The sequence below is a fragment of the Macaca mulatta genome, chromosome 9 (genome assembly GCF_049350105.2).
Source record: "Macaca mulatta isolate MMU2019108-1 chromosome 9, T2T-MMU8v2.0, whole genome shotgun sequence".
Classification (NCBI taxonomy): Eukaryota; Metazoa; Chordata; class Mammalia; order Primates; family Cercopithecidae; genus Macaca; species Macaca mulatta.
The window spans coordinates 69,730,630-69,751,926 of record NC_133414.1 but is presented as its reverse complement, the minus strand read 5'-3'; the positions used below and the strand labels follow the sequence as shown (position 1 = coordinate 69,751,926).

At 48.8% G+C, this 21,297-nt stretch overlaps 1 protein-coding gene and 1 pseudogene across 1 annotated transcript in view; both read left to right on the top strand.

The window, feature by feature from the left end:
- PLAC9 (placenta associated 9) overlaps positions 1–21,297 on the top strand; it is a 316,145-nt gene that overhangs the window by 110,373 nt on the left and 184,475 nt on the right. The window lies entirely within an intron of this gene.
- LOC100423243 (uncharacterized) lies at positions 2,199–4,093 on the top strand (annotated as a pseudogene).

Here is a 21,297-nt window from a genome sequence, read left to right as displayed (position 1 = left end):
CCTTCTTCTCCATCTTGGCCTCATGTCTCTTTACTGCCATGTTAGCAACTTGATGCTTTCAGTCATGGGTTTTAGATTCTGCTCCACGTCCCCGTTGTTCTCATGGGAGATCAGAAGCTTCACATGCACTCATGTCTACTCCGGAATAGAATGCTTCCTTAGCTTCCCTCCAGACTCAGGTATTGTGTTTCCAGTTCCCAAGTGCACAGCAGGAGTAGTGATGTCCTCACTGGCTTCTCATTTGCATTAAACAGTGAGCCCCTTTAGGGTGGGGACGGGACCCTGCTCCCATTGCATCCTCTGCACCTCACAACACATCCTTGCTTCAGGCCACTCCAGACAGCATGTGCTGAAGGGTGCCCTGGGCGCTCAGAAACAGGTGCATGAACTTTCTCTTTGATGTGTTTTTGCCCCCGTTTCCTAGAGTTCTTGGCATTTTACACTCCTTCATATGAAATCAAGTATCAAGTGAGATTTTTAGAATCAGAACCATGAATCAAGTAGTGTGAGGGCAACACAGCAAACCTACCTTTTCAGCCATTTCCTTTTTCTGCTCTCCCTCTCTGTAAACCAAACCTTGTTAAAGTCACTCGACACCAGAGGATGGTTTGCAGTTTGTCATCTATTTTCAGGACACCCTGACTAAAGAGTCATTCGATCATTTCCAATTCAGTAGATGCACCCAGCACTCAGATTGGCCTTTTCTCTCAACCAGGATCTTTAAAGTCCATGAGAAGAGTTCCAGTCCTGAATCATGGACATGTGCAGCAGTGAACCGCAGGGCTAAGGACAGCATGTCCTGGACGGATCTCTCTGAGGCTGATTGTCTGGGTTCTGGCATCAGCTTCTGATGGAGAATCAGGTCTCCCTATGGGAAGAGTCAGACAAGGAGCGATCCCCTGCTCCTTGAGCGTTCATGAAGATGATGCCACAGCCCCTAGACTCTCTCAACACACACTTTCTCAGGTGTTGGCTTTTTCAGATCGCCCCTTCTGCTGCAAGAAAGGCCCTCAACGACTGGGTAAGTTTTTGGGTTTTCTTTCCCCCTCCTTGCTTTTGGGCATAGTCTGCCAAGTCAGGACATGGATGTATTTTTCTCCCCACAGCTCTGTGCCCAAGCCTTGCAGAGGGAGACGGCAGAGAGGAAGGCTGCCTGCAAGCAGCACAGGTAGGTAACTGTGATGGACAAATTTTAAGGATGTTTTTGTTTTAAGATGAACTTTTGAGTGTCTAGTAAAAAACATGGTGTTTTAATTCTTCAGGTCAATTCTTTTTCTCTATCTTCAAGATGGGAAATGATGGAAAAGCAGGGAGTTCCAGAGAGACACATGAGTCAGGAAGCCATAAAGGCTTAAGGGCCGAGGGCTGCAGGGCTGTCACTGTTCTGTTTCCAGAAATAACGAGAGGATGCTGTTGAGCTCCACTGCAGTCGGTCTTACGGCACAGTAGACTCTGACGATCCCTTTTACTCACGATGGTGTGGAGTCCCCTTCCCAAAATATGTGGGGTTTCTTTTTGTTGCTGGGATTTTCTTTTCTGCAATAAGGTAGGTAATTAACCTTCAGAATATCCGCCGTAATCCCAGAAGTGAAAACTCATCGATCCGGCATTAATATGTGCTTTGTGCAATTTTGAATGTTCTTTGGCAAAGTCAATTCCATAGTTCATCACAGTCCCGTCTGTTCTTAACTGTGTTGAGCAAAAACGGCCCCACCCTCACCCAGTGTTGCCCTTGATCTAATATTCTAAGTGTCAGAGGTTCCATATTTTAATAGAAAATGTGCCCCGGCTGTGAGGTGGTGGAGAGTGAACGTCACTCATTGCCTACAGGCACAATTGCCAATGAAGACCTTAACTGATGCTCAGCCGAGCTGGTTGTCGTGTGGCTTCTGTGTCTCCGACAGCTGCTGAATCCTCTGATCACACATCATGGGACTTACATGCTTGAAATCAAACACATTTTTAAACTGCTTCTGTTGTTTAGAATTCCCACCTCATTTTTCCATGGACAAAATTATCCTTTATGTCATAGTGCACTTAAAATTTGGTATTACCTAGAAGTTAAAGAAATATGATAGCCGTGCCAAACTGGCATCTGTATGTAGGGTTATTCTGTCAGAAAACCCTCTCCCAGTTCCCCTGCAGCTCTTCAGGAATCCCCATCTCCCCAGAGCTCTTTGTGCCCATGGATGGCACCTCCAAAGTGCGGAAGACCCTTTGTCAAGAAGGGAAGCAGAAGGGGGATGAGAGGGTCTTGCAGGCAGAGCTGGAATGGACTTCCACTCTGCTTCTTGCCAGCTGTGTGATGCTGGGTGAAATTTCTCCTTCCTCTGGGAGCCTCTGTTTTCTTAGATTTGCAGCAGGGTGGTCACACTGACCTTGCAGATTTCTGAGAATCAGAGACAGCACATGAAAAGCCTGGAGGCCATTCTCTTAAGAGTAGCCGCGACTCACGTGTGGACAATGGGCTTTTCATGCTTCCCTTTCTGTCTGTTTATCTGATGCAAGGAACATGCTCTGGTGATGGTGGTGAGGGAGGAATGAGGATAGACATAGACACCCCTGTGTCAGAAACATGCTTCTTTGTTACTGGGTTATGACTTTGTCTTCCCAGGGACAGGCCCCCAGCCTGCCTACATTTGCAGACAGAGTGGTGTGTGGGGATAACAGTTTGTCCCCATGACTTTTCTTCACTCCCCTGCCATCGGCAGAACTCAGTTGAAGGGAGTTTTTTTTGGGGGGGGGCATTGATGCTGCCATTTTGAAATCTGGAGGAGGGAAAGGTACAAGGTTACTATCACCTGCGGCATAAGGTGCAGCTTGTGTTGGTTTTGGTGTTTTTGTCCATCATATTCATATATTTCAAAACATTTTCTCCTCCTGACTTGCAGGTCAATTCTCCTCATCCTTCCTCAGAATGGCCCTAGTTGCCCGATCTCATGGCTGGCCCTTCAGGATCACTGATGGGCTGCCAGCCGCCTCCTCCACCTGGGTGTCATCTGGGAACTCAACCACTCCCTCCATCTGGAGGTTTTCTGGGACCTCAACAAACTCCTCCACTGGAGTGTCCTCTGGGAACTCAACCACCTCCACTCGACTGTCCTCTGGGAACTCAACCACGTCCTGCACTAGAGAGTCCCTTGAAAACTCAACCACCTCCTCCACTCGAGTGTTCTCAAGGCCCTCATCCAGCTCCTGCAGCTGTCAGTCCTCCAAGACCTCATCCACCTGCTGCAGTTGCCTGTCTTTCCGGATCTCATCCACCACCTGCGGCTGTCAATCCTCCGGGACCTCAATCACCTGCTGCACCTGTTGGTCCTCTGGGACCTCATTGACCCGTGGCATGCGTCTGTCCTTCGGGACTTAATCCACCGCCTGCAGCTGTCAGTCCTCCGGAACCTCATCCACCTCCTGCAGCTGTTGGTCCTCTGGGACCTCATCCACTCCCTGCAGCTGTAGGTCTTCTGGGACCTCACCCACCTCCTGCAGCTGGTGGTCATCTCGGACCTCATCCACCTCCTGCAGCTGTAGGTCTTCTGGGATCTTATCCACCTCCTGCAGCTGTTGGTCCTCCAGGACCGCATGTACCTCCTGGACTTGTAAGTCTTCTGGGACCTCATCAACATGCTACATGTGTCTGTATTCCGGGAACTCATCCACCTCCTGCAGCTCTTGGTCCTCCCAGACCTCATCCACGTCCAGCATGTGTCCTCCCTCCAGGACCTCATCCATCTTTTGTAGCTGCCTTCCTCTGGGACATCATTCACCTTTTTGTTCTGTGAGGCCTCTGGGACCTCCGACTACATCTCCACTTAGTAACCTCTGGATCCTCAGCCACCCCTTCTGGGTGGCGTCTGGCCCCTCAATAACCACCTTCACATGAATCTCCTCAGCTGCTTCAATAATCTCCACTCGTGGGCCCTGGGACTTCAGCCACCTCCTCCACCAGGGTCTCCTGTAGTACATCTGCCACCTTCTCCTCTTGGCTGGCCTCTGCTATCTGAACCGACTCCTTCAGGACCTCAACCAGCTTCCCTACCCATTGTAGCCTCGACCACCACCTCCACATGTACTACTTGGTATGTTTATCTGAACAGTATGAACTGAGTTGCAAAATGGATTCATCTTTCCTTTCTTGAATGAATAGAAATGTCACAGATTGTACTGCAGGGCTTTACAATACGAGGGTAGCACTGGCTGAGGATGTGGTCACTTTGCTCAAGTTTCTGAGACTACAAGTCAGTTGCATTATTTTCTCATTATGACCTTGGCAGCAGGTATCTTCTGTGGATGAGGAAAGAGTTGTTTGTTTGTTTTTTATTTCTGGGGGGGACGGAGTCTCACTCTGTCACCCAGGCTGGAGTGCAGGGGTGCACTCCTGGCTCACTGCAACCTCCACCTCCAGGGCTCAGGTGATCCTTCCACCTCAGCCTCCAGAGTGGCTGGGACTACCTGTGTGCAACACCATGCTTGGCTAATGTTTTTTTGTTCTACCTTTTGTAGAGACCATGTTTCACCACGTTGCTCAGGCTGGTCTCAAGCTCCTGGAGCCATGCCATCTGCCCACTTTGGCCTCCCAAAGTGCCGAGGTTACAAGTGTGAGCCACTGCGCCCAGCCAGAGATTGTTTATAGAAGCTAGAAATACCAGTTTTACAGGCGTGTATGGAACCTGGGCCATATGGCCAGCTCTGTGAGGGATGAGACCCATCCCTGACTGGCGGGGCATCCTGTGTCCTGCAGCAGAGAGACCCACACTGAAGGGCACAGAGCTTCTGACCACCCAGTGGAAGCACAGGTGAAGGGACGCAGGGTGCAGAAGGAGGAGAAGAATCTCCTGGGAGTAAACAGGAGGCTGTGGAAGAGAAAGATGAAGCAGGGAGGTGTCACATGGGGGTCTGTTGAACTCAGATGGAGCTGGAAGGCTGCTCCTAGCCAGGCAAGCAGTGTGAGCAGGAGCATGGAGGCTGCGTGAGGGCCATACAGAGCCACTGTGGGAGCTCAGATAGCACAGTGTGTACAGGGAATTAGCCCCACAGCACTTCCTTGTTGCCCTACAGCCTTTAGTCCATTATCGGCAGAAAGATGATTCTTCCCCTGGGTGTGTGAAGGCTCTGGATCAGGGTGAATGAATGCCTAGAGGTCTGAAAAATTTAGCTTGGTTCTGTCAGGGGAACCTGTGTCCCTGAGTTTTTATGGCCCAAGGAGACTAGCAATGAGAATGGGTCTGGTTCAGTGCAGCTGCGGCCTTGGCCTTCAGAATGAGGCCGACTCTGGCCAGAAACTCAAGGCCAATCCTGAGCTGCTCTGGCCTCCTCTGATCTCCAGCACCCTCTCCTTCCCACCCATGACTCTCAGCTTTGCATCTCCCAACCTTGGCCTGCAAAGTGTTTCCCCTTCCCTGTGTCTTTGCTGCCTAAGCCCAGACACCAACTCTCAGTAGGGCTCAGAGCCCCAGCTTTCTCAGAAATGAGCTGGGAATGATGTGATTGTGAGGTCATGGTGAGGGCAGGGAGACCAAGCTCATAAGGAAAGCATCTTGCAAAACAGCTGGTAGGTGGTAGAGCCTCACCCCTCCCACTGGTTAAATGAAAATATTCCCAGTCAGAAGATGTTCATTGTAGTTCATTTAATAAACCTTAGGGTGGAACAGCTCAGGTTCTGGGATTTCCAGTTTCTCTTTCAAAAGATAAGGGAAAGCCCCTGTCTCCAAGATTAGAATTCAGATCCTTATGAGATGAAGACATTCTAAAAATGCATACACAGTTAAACTCTGAGATTTACACCTGCGATCTGTGGATAATTATTCTCCGTGACATACAGACACAGATGCGGCCACACACAGATGTATTCAGCAGGGGCACAGATATTTCAGAGAAGACAAAATGTACATTGGGCAAAAGAAGGTCACCTGGAAATAAACCAAAATCTTTTTACCTTACAGGACAATTTTGAAATTTGAAGAGTCTCCTGGGCCATGATATCTTGGAAAAGTCTCCACCATATTTGATGCCCCATGCCCCGTGCTCCCTCCTCTCTCTCTCATTTCCATAGTGTTTCCCTTAATAAACATTTGCAGTCCTATCTTTCTGGGTGTCCGCTTCCTGGAGGACCAGTTCACACCCCAAGGTATACCAGGTGTGACTCCTCATACACTGTTCAAACTCAGGCAGATACTGCCTTGCTGGCCACAGAAGCAGGGTTACCCTTTGGGTTAGTGTTGACTGGGAAGGGCCCGAGGGGGCCTTCTGGGATGGGGGAATATCCTGTATCCAGCCATGGGTGGAGGTTGTGCTCATTCATTCTAGAAATAGTCACTGTGTTCCTGGTGACTGCCCGTGGTGCCTTGTGAGCAGATGGACAGGAATCCATCCCCATGAGGTGGCCAACTTCTCCTGACAGGGAATAGACGGGGGCCCAGCGGCAGCTGTGAAGCCCCTGAGGAGCCTCGCCGAGACTCAGGGTTTGTCAGAGCCCATTCCCCACTGAGCCAGCTGCCCCCCGGGGGCACCAACTCCAGGCGGCTCTAAGGGAAGTTGAGCTGGGTGTAGACATTTCTCCATAAGTCCTGTGCCCCCCACCATCTTCCTGTAATTTTTAAATTGTGTGATAGGCAGAGGTTGGTGGTGAGAGGCTCACTGAGCAGGACTGGAGAGGAGTAGAGAATGCAGGGGTGAGGTCAGTCAGAGGCGGGACAGGCAGAGAGAAGACGAGAGAAGGGATGAGAGAGGGAGGGGAAGAGCAGAGAGAAGGAGAAAGACAAGGAGGATAGAAAGAGGGGTTGAAACAGTGAGAGAGAGAGAAGGGAGAGAGAAGGTGGGGGGTGAGGGGAGAGAGAGAGGGATGGAGATGGGAGGATGGAGTCATGGAGAGAAGTTAATTTGGGCCCAGGGGGAGAAGAGGAATGGAAGAGACAAAGACAGAAGGACCCACAGTGAGAACCAAGGGAGCTGGAGGGAGGGAGATGTCCAGAGAGCTGGCCAGTCATCCACACACCGAGGGAAAGGCAGAGAAAAAAAGAGAAGAGAGGAATGGAGACAGGAAGCAAGAGAGATGGAGAGGACGGAGACAGGGAGAGGGGGCTGGAGAGAATCACAGAGAAACAGCACAATAGAGGAAGGGAAAGAGTTGTTGAGGACAGGGTCACAGAAAGAGAAAGGAAGGACAAAGAGGGAGGCAGAGAGAAGCAGAGAAAGACAAAGCAGGGAACAAAGGGGTAAGCCTGCAGGAGGTGGAGGGGGACAGATGGCCCAGGTGAGGGGACAGAAGAGGCAGGTAGTCCTGGGATTCAGGAGCCGGGAGGAATTCTTGCACTCCAAGGCCGTGACCTCCTTGGGGCCCAGTGCAATGAAAGCCCATCACATGGGGACACGCAGGCCTCCCTTGTGGCTGGGTTGCTCTGTGGAGCCTCTGGGTCTGTCCCTGAAGCAGGGACTTCCAGGGGAAAGGGCTGCCCTGTCTCAGGTTTGCCTCCTCTGTGGGGTGGGGAACCCGCAGCAGCCTCCCTCGCTGCCCTGGTCCCTGCTGCATTTCCCATCCTGGCCAGCTAGGTGGCCGTCAAGTCCCATACCTGGGAACCAGGCCGAGAGCCCTTGTCCAGCCTCATCTGTTCTCACCTGGCTCCAGATTCCAGCCACAGGTCTGGCAAACAGTCCACGCATGCTGGCTGTCACCAGATCCATGCATCCCTGGTGGATTCCTGCCTGTTCCCACAGGACAGCCCTCAACCAATGGAGACAGGAACAGGAGTTAAATGCTTCCCCCTTTTTCACTGAGAGAGAGGCATGCACAATCTGATGCACTTTCCTTCCTTCTTTCTTTTTCTTTCTTTCTTTTTTTTTTTTCTGAAGACAGCGTCTCACCCTGTCGCCCAGGCTGGAGTGCAGTGGCGCGATCTCGGCTCAGTGCCACGTCTGTCTCCTGGGTTCAAGCAATTATCTCACCTCAGCTTCCTGACTAGCTGGGATTACAGGCACCCGCTACCACGCCAGGCTGATTTTTGTATTTTTAGTAGAGACAGGGTTTCACCATATTGGTCAGGCTGGTCTCAGACTCCTGACCTCGGGTGATCTGCCTGCCTCAGCCTCCCAAGGTCCTGGAATTATAGGCGTGAGCCACCGCACCTGCCGTGATGCACTTTCTAGATGCTATCCTAGAGATCACACTGGGTTAAGCCTCAGTTGCCTTCAATGTAGTCATCTCTACAGTATACCCTTAGCTTTTGTCTCCTCCTTTACTTTCTCAGACCCTCACTCTGCTCCCTGGATTCACTTTTCTAAATAATCCTCCTGCTGCAAAGTCCTGGGCACAGGTCCTACTTTCAGCATTGGAAGGGTGGCCTGGGCTAAGACCATGAGGCCCCACGTTGGTTGCCTACAGCCCCGTTCCTCCCTCTATTCATTCCCACCACCGTCACATCCTCCTGTCCCTCGGTGCTTCCTCGCCTTTCCCTGAAGCCCACCGTGAGATCCCAGGGGACGGAGCAGCCCCTTCTCTGCCCCAATGCAGGGCTTGGCCTGAGCACATGGTCGGTCCATGCTGGGGTGAAGTGGTGAATGAGTGGTTGAGTGATAATGCATCATCAGATCTGTCTTCTCCACATGTCTCTATCTCCACCTGGAACAAGTTTTCTCATTCACAAATGGGCACATGAGGCTGGGTGCTCCTAAACCCTGCAAAATTCAGAACTGGCACAGTTGGGGCTGACCTTCCTTGACCCCACCTCACTTTCTATATCTATAAAATGGGGTACCTTTCTCTAAGAGTAAAGAGGAGGCCTGGCACAGGGAAACAAACTCAGCTCGAGCACCCAGAACATCCATCTTGTTCTCAAATAACTAATACAGGGGACATGTCTTCTGCTGCAATTGGTATTGGAGCTGGTACCATTTATTAAAGGCAATTCAGTTATGAAGCTTCATTTATTAAAACAGTGTAGTAAATATGTATGTATGGACAGACAGATAAATGTAATAGAAGAGCAAGTCCAGATATAGACAGAAATCCATACAGAAACAGAGAATGGGACAAAGGAAGCATCTCAATGCAGGATGTTCAGACACCTGGCCAATCATCTGAAAACTGAAAGAATAAAATTTGCCGGGCATGGTGACTCACGCCTGTAATCCCAGAACTTTGAGAAGCCGAGACAGGTGGATCACCTGACGTCAGGAGTTTGAGACCAGCCTGGCCAACATGGTGAAACCCCGTTTCTGCTTCTAATTTGTGAGTTTAACCAGTTCACATTGATAAGGATAACAGAAATATTTGGGCTTATTACTGCCATCTTTTGTGTTATACATATACCCTTAGGATGGATATTCCCAAGGGTCATGGACTGGGCTGTGACTACTCCAGGCCATGAGATAGGAGCCACGCCTGAGGGACCTTCACAAAGGACCTTTGGGCCTGCTGGAGTGCAACTATGGCAAGTGACCATGGCAGAGACACTGGCCACTAGCCATCTCTGCTCCCACCACAAAGCCTCATCCAGATAACCCAGCATCACTCTTCCTGGGGCTGTGCCCACTGCCCTGGCTCTGTCTGCTCATGGCCCTGCAGACATCCACAGGACAAACAAGGAATCTGTATGAATTCCATATTGGCATCCATCTTGGTCCTAGGAACAGCAGGAGCACAGAAGGAGAAGGACTAAGGACTCCAGCTTATATGACCTGTGGAAGATAGGACAGGGCCAGTTGGTCCTTCCCTATAGGGCCCGGTAGCACACAGCTACTCAACAACACATGTTAGGGATAAATATGAACCTGGGGGCCAGGCACGGTGGCTCACACCTATAATCCTAGCATTCTAGGAGACTGAGGCAGGCAGATCACCTGAGGTCGGGATTCGAGACCAGCCTGGCCAACATGGCAAAATCCTGTCTCTACAAAAAATACAAAAATTAGCCGGGCATGGCAGCGTGTGCCTGTAATCTCAGCTACTCAGGAGGCTGAGGCAGGAGAATCGCTTGAATCCAGGAGGCGGAGGTTGCAGTGAGCCAAGATTGCGTCACTGCATTCCAGCCTGGGTGACAGAGAAAGACCCCATCTCAAAAAAAAAAAAAAAAAAGAACCAGAGAAGGGATCAGTGCACTAACCCAGAAACCAGCTGGAGGGAAGCAAGAGGCCAGCAGAGAGCCGATCTACACTTTGATGTGGCATTGCTGCACCTGTCATGAGGCCTGCACCCACCTACAGATCCACTGTAGTCAAGGTAGACAGGTCAGTCCTAAACAGAGCATTATAGCACCCTGGGAGGTGGGAGTCTCTGCCACAGGGGGGGACGTGGGCTAGTGTCCTCAAGCAGAAAGGCTCTTCAAGGTCCCATGCAAAGGTTGGCATCCAATCCCACAACCCTCTCCCAAAAAGAGGAGCATTTTGGCCCCCCTCAAAAATTGTTTCTGGGTCAATGGAGCCTGATGCCAGCCATCCCTTTCTCTACCACAGGAGGAGGAGCCAGCCACCCTTTTTCTTCCTTCATCAAGGTAACCAGCCATTAGCATCCAAGCCAAAGGGCAGGGGAAATACAAAGAATGTATATTCACATCAAATTTCACTCCATGCTTAATGAGGCTCTGCTCCTTATTGATAACGGTGACCCTGCAATGGGCCTCAGTTCTTACATCTGTAAAACAGGCATAAACAGCTAGTTGCCAGCTGACAGACACCGGTTGCAGGAAAGGCATGGGATAAGCACTCATGTGCATTATCCTTTCCTCCTAAGAAAACTACTCCCCAAACGGCCGGGCGCAGTGGCTCATGCCTGTAATCCCAGCACTTTGGGAGGCCGAGGTGGGCGGATCACCCGAGGTCAGGAGTTCGAAATCAGCCTGGACAATATGGCGAAACTCAATCTCTACTAACAATACAAAAATTAGCCAGGTGAGGTGGCAGGGCATGCCTGTAATCCCAGCTACTGAGACAGGAGACTTGCTTGAACCCGGGAGGCAGAGGTTGCAGTGAACCGAGATTGTGTCACTCAACTCCAGCCTTAGCGACAGAGCAAGACTCCGTTTCAAAAAAAAAAAAAAAAAAAAAAAAAAAAAGGTTACCCCGCCCTGAACAAAGGAGAAAGGCAGAACAGTCCCTGGGACAAAATGGGGCGCAGGCACAGCAAGGCCCTCGGAAACCTGGTCAGACTGATAGAGGAGTGTCTGTCTCAACTGGCCTGCCCTGTTCAGAGAGATGGAAAGCTGGGGAGAGTCTTGATCTCTCAGGGGTTCTGAAAGGCCTCCTGGTGAGGGATGGTGGGGGATGGGGTTCCCTGAACCCTGAGGCTTATTATCCTCCCATGGGAACACACAGAACTCCCTGGAAACCCCCAATCAGTCCACAGAGAATGCGTGAGCCACTTCTGCCCTCTACTGGCTGAATTTAAAACTGCAGCCAATTGAAGGATGTGCAAATAAATGTCACACATCACTCTCCCTGTTCATTCATTCCTCATCCACGGAGAGCTGCTTTGTATCAGGTGCCAAGATAGGACGGGAGGCATAATTTTAATTCTCGGTGTCTCCAAGGCTGCATCTGCATGAATTCTCCCGTACTTCCCCTGCTTCCCAATGGCCTAGTCTGATAGGAACAGAGTCTTCATCTTTTTTCATGGCTTTTCTGGCTGTCTCATCCTTATTTGTCCACAGAGGCCAGCTCAGTTCTGTGTCCCTGGAGAAGGATGATGTGAAGCACTATCCATTGCTGAGCATTTGCTAGGTCCTAGGCACTAGCTAGACCCTTTCTGTCTACCATATCCCTCCCAAGCTCACTGCAAGGCAGGGCCCATCTTCATTCCCTTGTAACAGCTAGGGAAACTGGGGCTCAGTGAGGTTCCACAGATTTTCAGAGGTTGCATGGCCTGAAGATTCTAGAGCCTGCTTCAAACCTTGTTCCCCTGACCCCAGAGCCTCCGTTCAGGTTTCCCTGAAGATGCCAGAGCATGCTCTGTCCACAGTGACCATAGCTATGCATCAGGCCCTGCCTGGTGAGGTTCACTTGGCCTTTCACACTGCAAGGTGGACCTGGTCTGAACCTGAGGTCCTAGGATTGCTCACTGTATCACCTGAGGCTCCAGCCTTGTTCTTTACCTATAAGGTGTGTATATCTATCCCTGGGCATGCTTGATCCTGGCTCAGCACGGCATCCCAACCCCTAGTCCTCAAGTTGCAGACACCGCAGCGCTTCACCCAGGCTGCCCTGAGGCCTTTAGCACATGCATTGTACAGATGGTGATGACACTGGGGCAGGCTTTTTACCCCAGATGAAGAGTCTGAGGGCCCAGCAAGCCAGATGCCCTGGTGAGGAGGACTCCCAGCCTGTACCAATCTCTCACCGCCTTGAACAGTTAAGCTCAGTCCAGCTCTGACCAGGACCTCGACAGCCAGGGGGCAGCAGCCCTGCTGGGCCCAGACCAGGAGCCACCTACCCTTCAGAATGTCAGCACAGCCAAGCCATTCTTTTACATTTATGGAGACTGACAACTAGCCTCCACTGTTCTCTTATCACTGAGCAACACAGGAGCATTGGCAGAGAGGAAGTGTTCTCATATTTCAAATGTTTCTGGTGGTTGAAATACTCCCAGATAATAGCATAGTTTTGGAAATAATGGACTACATCATAAAATTAAAATTAACTTCTTCTGTTTTCTAGAACTTTTAATGAGAATAATTTAAATAACCATTATTTACCAAATTTTATTCATCTATGCATAATACTATTGATCTATCATTTGAGGAAAAGTAAAACACATACAAGAGGTTTTTAAATTAAAAACAAATATAAGGGGACTTTTAAAAGTTTGTGGGAAAATGAATTAAAAGACAAGAATAAAAAATATAAACTTTATTTCTCTCAAGTTCTATCAAGGTCAAGACACTTTTGTTTAAGTGATGATATCATCCATTTTGTCCATCTCCAAAGAAATGAGGATCCTGGGAATTGATGTCAAGGCAGTCTTTCTTACATTATTAAATGGAGAAACACTGGTCCCCTTTAAATAATTTCTTAAGATTAGAAAACAAAAAGAAGTCATAAGGAGCCAAATCAGGACTGTAAGGTAGATACCTAGTGATTTCCCATTGAAACTCGCAAAATTGACCTTGTTTGATGAGAGGAATGAGCAGGAACATTGTCATGATAGAGAACTCTCTGGTGAAGCTTTCTTGGGCATTTTTCTCCTAAAGCTGTGGCTCTCTTGAAACACTCATAATAAGCATATGTCACTGTTCTTTGGCCTTCCAGAAAGTCAACAAGCAAAATGCCTTGAGCATCACTGAAAACTGTTGCCCTGACCTTTGCTCTTCACCTGTCTGCTTTTGCTGTGACTAGGCCACCTCTGCTTCTTGGTAGCCATTGCTCTGATTGTGCTTTGTCTTCAGCATTGTACTGGGAAAGCCAAGTTCCATCTCCTGTTACAATTCTTTGAAGAAATGCTTCAGGATCTTAATCCCACTTGTTTAAAATTTTCATCTAAATCTCCCCTCCTGTCTGCAGCTGATCTGTCCATGGTGTTGGGTCTTTTTCTGCTGCTCATCATTGGTCATCTTCAATTAGGGCATGAACAAGATGAATATTTTCCCTCACAAATTGATACAGATATTCTGCCGCTGTGGGCTTCATCTTCCACATCATCTTGGTTTTTTTTGTTTTTTTTTTGTTTTTTTAAGATGGAGTCTCATTCTGTCTCCCAGACTGGAGTACACTGGCATGATCTCAGCTCACTGCAACCTCTGCCTCCTGGGTTCAAGTGATTCTCCTACCTCAGCCTCCCAAGTAGCTGGGATTACAGGTGCATGCCACCACACCCAGCTAATTTTTGTATTTTTAAAAGAGATGGGGTTTCACTATGTTGGCCAGGCTGGTCTTGAATCTCTTCCTTTCTTAAAATGTGTTATCCATTTATGAACTGCTGATTTTTTTTGCGGGGGGGGGGATGTTGTCCCCATAAACTTTTGGTAAAGCATCCATGACTTCACCATTCTTCCACCCAAGCTTCACCATGAATTTAATGTTTGTTTTTACTTCAATTTTCACAGAATTCATGTTGCTCTGATAGGCGCTCTTGTCAAGCCAATGTCTGATCCTTCTCAGTGCCTCAAATTAGACCCTATTCAGAAATATTATAACAAGTTGGTGTGAGTTTATTTTGGTACAAAAAAATGTGAAGTCCATGCACAGTTTTTTCATAATATACATTTTCCATGAATTTTGAAGCCCCCTCATAAATAATTCAAACACACATTTGGGAAAACATGAGAAATCATGTAAGGCCTGGTGGTAATGGGGCATTTGGACTAGCAGGGTCATATGGTGGCTCAATGAGAAGCCAGAAAGCAACTCCTTTCCACTTTCTGGGTGGGGGCTCCAGCCCCTGAGTAGGGATAAGGAGGACAGCAGCCCCTCATGGAAGCTGGCTCAGGAGTTCACCCAGGATTCCTGGAGAAGGGGACAGAAGAGGACGTCTCCTTCCCACAAACTCCACATTTGAGTTCACTGGAAACACAGGCTCTGGGAATAGAGGAGAAGAGGGCAGGGGAAAGGCTGGTAGCTGAGGTGAGGTATGAAGGGAGGGGAGTGACAGAGGAGGCTGTGTCCATGCCTGGAGGTCAGAGGGCAAATGCCCCCAATCACGCTCCATCTGGGTTATCAGCTGCTTGAGGATCCACGTCCAGAAACTCGGGGAATCACTGTGTCCGTTTTCCTTGCCTGAGGACTGTGCCTCTTGTCTGGAGATGATGAGGTTTCTTTCAGCCTCCCATGCTCTCCACCAATGATCATGAGTTTCCATTCAAGGCACAGAATGTGGCTTTGAGAAGAAGCAGCAGTTCCCTCCAGCTTTTCTTCAAGAGCCTCAAGTCACCTTCTGTAGCTCCAGATCACAAGCTGGACCCGTCCAGGGCAGCAGGCACTCCTGGGCTTTGACCTCCTCTGTCCCAAGGTGAAGCTGGGTGAGGGTTTTACATTCCACTGAACCAGTGCTGGACTGCAGTGACACGTCCCTGATCTCTGCACAGAATGTCTTTCATCTCCTGGTTAAACAAGTCTGTCAAAAACAAGAGAACTTTCACCACACAATTACCATGACACCCTCACCACCTCCAAGGGTGATCCAGGCTGAGTGAAACTTGTGCTCACCTGCTTCTGCCACAAGCTCCATGGAGTCCGCCCGGTTCACCAATAAAGCAACTCATGCGAGGCTGAAGCTCCTCCCCCGTTTCCCAGGCTGCTGCAGAGCCTCTTGCAGCCACCATGGCCAGCTGGGCCAAAACACTGAGACCACTGACCAGGGTGCGCCCAGAACCACATCTGTGCCTGGCAACAGGGCAGACTATCACTGGAGAGGCGTGGGGGCACAGCGACAATAGAGTCACACCCTCCACCCTGCCCTCTGCTGAACCCACTCCTGTGGGCCCAGAGCACCCTCCCCATCCTGACAGCACCCTGGTCTCTCTGCCCGGAAGGTTTCCTCTGGCTGCTGGCGTGGAGCACATTTATATCCACACAAAATAACTGCGCTCCTTACCAGGCCCCAGGGGCCCGGGGTGGGACTTGGCGCTCGGTGGAAGGAAGGAAGGAAGGCCGCGGAAGGAAGGAATTGCTGAGTGAGTGAGTGAGTGATGAGGCCCAAAACCATCCCTTGTCCTTCCTCAGAATTCACACTTCTTGTTCTCTATTGTCAGTTGCTTCCCTAAGGAAAGTTAAAAATCCCTGTTCACAAAATACCTGAAATATATAATTTAAAATATACATGTATATATTATATAATTTTAAATATTTAACAAATTGAAATAAATGCAAATCTGATAACATCAGGTGATCATATAACACTAAAATTCACCATTTTGGACTACAATGAAAATCTCAAAAATGTTTTTGAAAAGTACAAATAATAGAGATTATTTTCTATTAATAAGCTGTCAATGAAACTAGAAATGAGTGAAAAATTGAGGAAAAGCAACCACATAGGCATTTTATGACTCCCCCATAAGCCATTTTGGATCCAAAAGCCACCAAAACCAACATGCAGCTCAGAAAGTTAAAAATGGAAAAGAAACACAAGGAAAGCAGAGAAATAGAAATGAGATCAAAACGAATTAAAATATCTCAAACTGCGAAGGCTTTGATGCAAAAATCCAAACACAATTTAAAAAATGGCTTCTTTCCTTTCTTTTAAAAGAGGAGCAGAAATATACAATTAAAGATGAAAACAAACAGAAAACCAAAGACATAGAAGAGAACTAAGTTCAGAGCTGCTTTGTAGAGCTCAGTGCTGGAGGTGGAGAGAGCTGGAGGTGCCTGCTGGGAGGGGCCGGGCAAGCCCAGGAAGTGGGAGTGGGGTTGGCCTGGTGGGGGTTGGGAGGTGGGTCCCTGAAGCTGCTGCTGGGTTACTTTTAGCCCAAGGGTGAAGATGGAACAGCCCTGGGTCATCTATACAGGTCGATCCCTCCACCCCACCCCACCCCACCTACTCTCCCTAGGAGGGCATGGGTACCATGCCAGGGGGCCTGGAGAGGGTTGCAGAGCCCTGGAGGAGGCCAGAGCCAGGGACTGCCATGGGAAGTGGAAAGGCAGTGGCCCCCACTCTTCCCAGAGAGGCTTCTGGGAAGCCTGGGCAGAGCCCGGGAGTCCAGGGCTGCCCCTCCTGCTGGAGAATACATGCAGTTCAGAACTAAAGGAATCGCATCGCAGAACTTCACAGCCCAGGATCCCAGGACTTCACAGCCCAGGATCCCAGGACTTCACAGCTCAGGAACAGTCCCTCCAGAGCAGTGGGAACCAGGCAGTGTCCTGGGCAGATCTCGAGGAAGTGGAGGGAGATCCAGCTGGCTCCCACTCTTAGCTCCCATCCTGCCCACAGACACAATCTGCTCTCTGAGTGGGTGGTCCTCCGAAGTGTTTTCCCCTGCCAGAGCCTCAGTTTCCTCCTGGTCACTTGGGATTCTGACAGACTCCGAGGAAGGGAATTCCTGTCCTCTCAGGCTGCTGTGATTGGCTCCGCAGTTGCAGCCTTGGCCTGTGAAGGAGGGGGCTCCTCCCAGCCAGACCCTGTGTCCCAGGGCCTTTCTGTGGGCACTCCTGAAAACACCCTAGAGGCAGCCACCTCAACCCTGGGGCAGGAGAGAAGCCCTGCTTTGGTGGCCCAGAATGGATGCTTTCCTAAGATCCACCCACCCCATCCCCCAGTCCATTCAGCACACACTGACCTTGCCCTCCTGGGGTCCTATCCCCTAGGCCTGGGAGCAAAGTGTTTGTCTCTGTCTTGATGCCACCTCTGACCCCAAGGTCAAACTAGGCAAACATGACATTTACACTTCAAGAAGAACCACATTTTCACCCAGAAAGTTTGTACCAAGTTATACCCGTCAACTGCGTTTGGGGATGTCTATTTCCTTATATCTTTGCCAGTCCTGGATTTAAAAAACCTTTTTCTTTATTTCTTTTCTTTCCTTTCTCTCTTGCCATCTGTTTGCCAAAATACAATGTTGCATTTTTTAAAGTGTTTATTTTTTGAAACATGTACAATTGAGCAACCTTTCTCCTGACTTTCTCCATTTCTTTGATTATATTTACTTATTCCTATCCATCTAGTTTTTTCCATTTCCTACTGGGGCTCGTATTGCTTTCTTATTGAGCTGCGGTTCATTCCATTCAGATTGCAAATATTTTCTACTCTGTCACTTATCTTTTACCCTTACTTGTGGCTTTTTCCTAATGCACAAGAATTTCATTTTTAAGAAATCAGATTCGGCAAGTGTTATGGAGTCAGTGTTTGTGTCCCCCCCAAATTCAGATGTTGAAATCCTAACCTCCAATGTGATATTAGGAGGTGGGGCCTTTCAGAGGCAGGGCCCTCATAAATGGGATTGGTGCCCTTATCACATGCACCCCAACTCTCTCACCCTCTTTCTGCGGTGTGAGGATGCAGTGAGAAGTTGGCCATTTGTACCCAGAAGTGGGACCTCTCCAGAACCAACCACGCTGGCACCCAGCTCTCAAACTTCCAGTTACAGAACTGTGAGAAACAAATTTCTCTAATTTGTAGGCCACCCCGTTTATGTTATTTTGTTATAGCAGCCTGAAAAGACTAAGACAGCAAATTATTTGGCTTCTGCTTTTCATCCCGTCCCATGAGAGTCACATGATAAGGGTCTGACAAACCTCCCATATCATAGGGACTCCGCTGTTGAGGTTGTAAACTCTCCTGTTCCCTGGGGTTGATTTCTTCTTCCCATTGAATTATTAATTTACCCACACTGTTCCGCATCTGAGCCGAAATGAACCAAACTCAGAACACAGTCCTTGTTCCTTCTTTCTCCAAATGTTCCTCATGGAGGCATTATGGTAGGAAGGAGGAAGACCTCACAGGCCAGGGACCAGGTGTCTGTCACATTGCCTCTTACGCTGTGCCTGAGTCATACTTACTCTAGGGAATTTGCCACAGGCATGAAGTTATTCTAAAGTTCCCACCCCATGCCTTTCATCCCAACCAAACCCCTGCTCAGCTAATTCTTTTCCCTGACTCTCCTCTCATCCCCCATTCCTCCATCCACTTCCAACTCCAAAGCACCTCCTATACTTTTCAGACCAAGTTCCCACCTCCTGAGCCCCTTCATCCCTCCTGTGTGTCTGCCCCTCATTGGATGTTGCCTTTCTCTGGGACCTCTGACACGAGGTGTCTCCCTCATTGGCATGCCATGGTTACTTCTAGGGCTGAAGCAACTAAAATGGAGAGTGATCAATTGTACGGAGGCAGACATTTAAAAATAATAATAAGTACTGCATTCATTCACTCCAAGAAAAGTAAAAGCCAAGGCCCAGAGTGTGGCAAGGCAAGGGTTAAAAAGAAAAGACAAACAAGTTTTCCTCTGCCTAGCAAGCTCACTTCAAGGACAGTTATAAGATAATGCTGTTCGAGAAGTTGAAACCAATGGAATAGGCTCCAGACACCCCACCTCAGGAGCAAAGATGAAGGAACAGGAAAAAAAAAAAAGGACAAATATTTAGCCAGTTCTTGTTTTTTCTTTCAATGCAGCTAGAAGGCCACCAGCTATGCAAGGCCACAAGTTATGCCAAGTCATCAGTTATGCTATAGATTACATGACCTGTCAGTATATGATTAACTGCCTTTGTTTTGCTTCTGTAAGTTTGCTTATAAAAACCCTGCTCAGTCTTTGTTCAAGGCTCAGCTTTTTGGATGTGAATCCACTGAGCTGGTGTACACCTTAAAATAAATACCCTCCTGTATTCACCCATACTGGTCTCTCTAGTCCTCTGTGACCTGCAACAGTATAAATCCTTATAGTCACAGTGCTATGCTCTTAACAGGTGCTTTAAAAAAAAAAAAACAGCTCTGTGGAATGATTGACATTTACATCTCTGAGCAGCTGAGCCTGGCAAGACCTACCAAAGCGCAAGCAGGATCCTTGTATCTTGCAGAATTATCTTTGCTAAGAGGAGCTCAGGAGGTAGAACAGATGGACATACCTTAAGTTCATTCTCTGATATGACCCATGCTACACCAAGCACCTACTCTGTGCCAAGCCCTGCATTGAAGGCAGGTATGAGACAGCAGACAAGGCCAGATGACCTTGGAAGCCCCAAGTCCTATGGGGGCAAGAGATATAAAAAAACAAGCACCGACATCGATAAAGAATTTCAACCTTTCAGGGTAACTGTGTGTGATGATGGATGTGTTTATAATTTTGATTGTGGAAATTATTACACAGTATATACATATAGCAAATCACATTGTATACCTTGAATACATACAATTTTTATTTGTCAATTATACCTTAATGAAGCTGGGGAAAGAAGTTTTCTTACTTGGGTTGATACATCATCTTCAGAGTGTGAGCAATAGAATTATTGCCATAACATCATTATTAATAATTAATGAAAATATGTAGTCATTTAAAGAACTACAACCTTTGATAGCCCGGTACCAGATGGAGACGGCGTTGGGTGTGATTTATGGATGGTGCTTGGGAGCATCTTCCTGGGAGACTGGGAGCATCGTGGAGGGTGGCTTGTCAGCGGAGACTGCAGGGATTCGGAGGACCCCCATGTGGAGAAGCAAGGGAGAGTGAATGGGTGTGGGAGAGTGAATGGGTGTGGAAGGGAGAGTGAATGGGTGTGGAAGGGAGAGTGAATGGGTGTGGGAGGGAGAGTGAATGGGTGTGGAAGGGAGAGTGAATGGGTGTGGGAGGGAGAGTGAATGGGTGTGGAAGGGAGAGTGAATGGGTGTGGAAGGATTCAAGTGAAAGGCTCCAAGGAACATCATGTTAAACACTGAACAAGAAACTAAAAATGGAATGGAGTAGAAAGAGAGGCTATCAAGGAAGGGGCTTTTTGGAAACACAGAAATTTCATCTGAAGCCTGCAGCACACCCCACACCCATGGCAGAACGACACCCACACCCATGACGAATGACAGGTGCAAAGACCCTGAGCAGGAACGAGCTTGGCCTGTCAGGGGAAGCTAAAGAGCCAGGGAGTCCGGAATGTGTGTGGCGGGGGAGCAGAGTCCAGGATGAGGGCAGGGGCGGGCACTGCGTAGACATGTAGGTCAGTGCAGCCCAGCACGCACTCTGAATGTCACAAGATGGCCCGGGGAGGATGATTGGGGTGAGAGACGGAGTCATATTTACATATTTCCCACATCATCAACCTCCATGAGGCTGAATTCACTGGACAGTCCTGGGTCTCCCATCATGCAACCCATCAAAACCATTTTGCATAGTTGGTGGCTCCCCTGCTTTAGAAACAGTCTTCACCTGACTTCCAGGGACCTTGCCCTCCTGAGTTTCCTCAAACTCCACTGGCTGCTCCCTGCCAACCTCCTTTGCTCCTTCCACATTTCCCTAACACTGTGACACTTGGCTTTGTGGCTCAAAAGTTGGTTCTTTCTTGCTTTTACTAATTATTTTGCATGTTATACCTAGAGTCCTCCCCCTACCCCAGGCAAGTATTCCAGTGTGTTTCGTAAGTGTGTCTGTTTGTATGCACTTGAGAAACATGCTTTTCTCTGTAATGTGTCATGTTTCATTGTATTGCCCACCTAGTGTCTTCTCGGGGTATAGGTTCTGTCTCAAACAGGACTATGAGGCCCTTTGGCCTCATCTTCCTCTCCCCTCCCTGCCATGTTCTGGGTCTTCCTGGCACCCCAGATCAGCCTTGTCCGCACGTGAGCCACACAGGCTTTGCCTCAGGCTGCACCAGGACATTCCTCAGAGCTGAGTCCTGTCCACACAGCCTGCAGGACCCATCTTCCTCCTGCTCTGATCAAACCCCAAGAACCATATCACC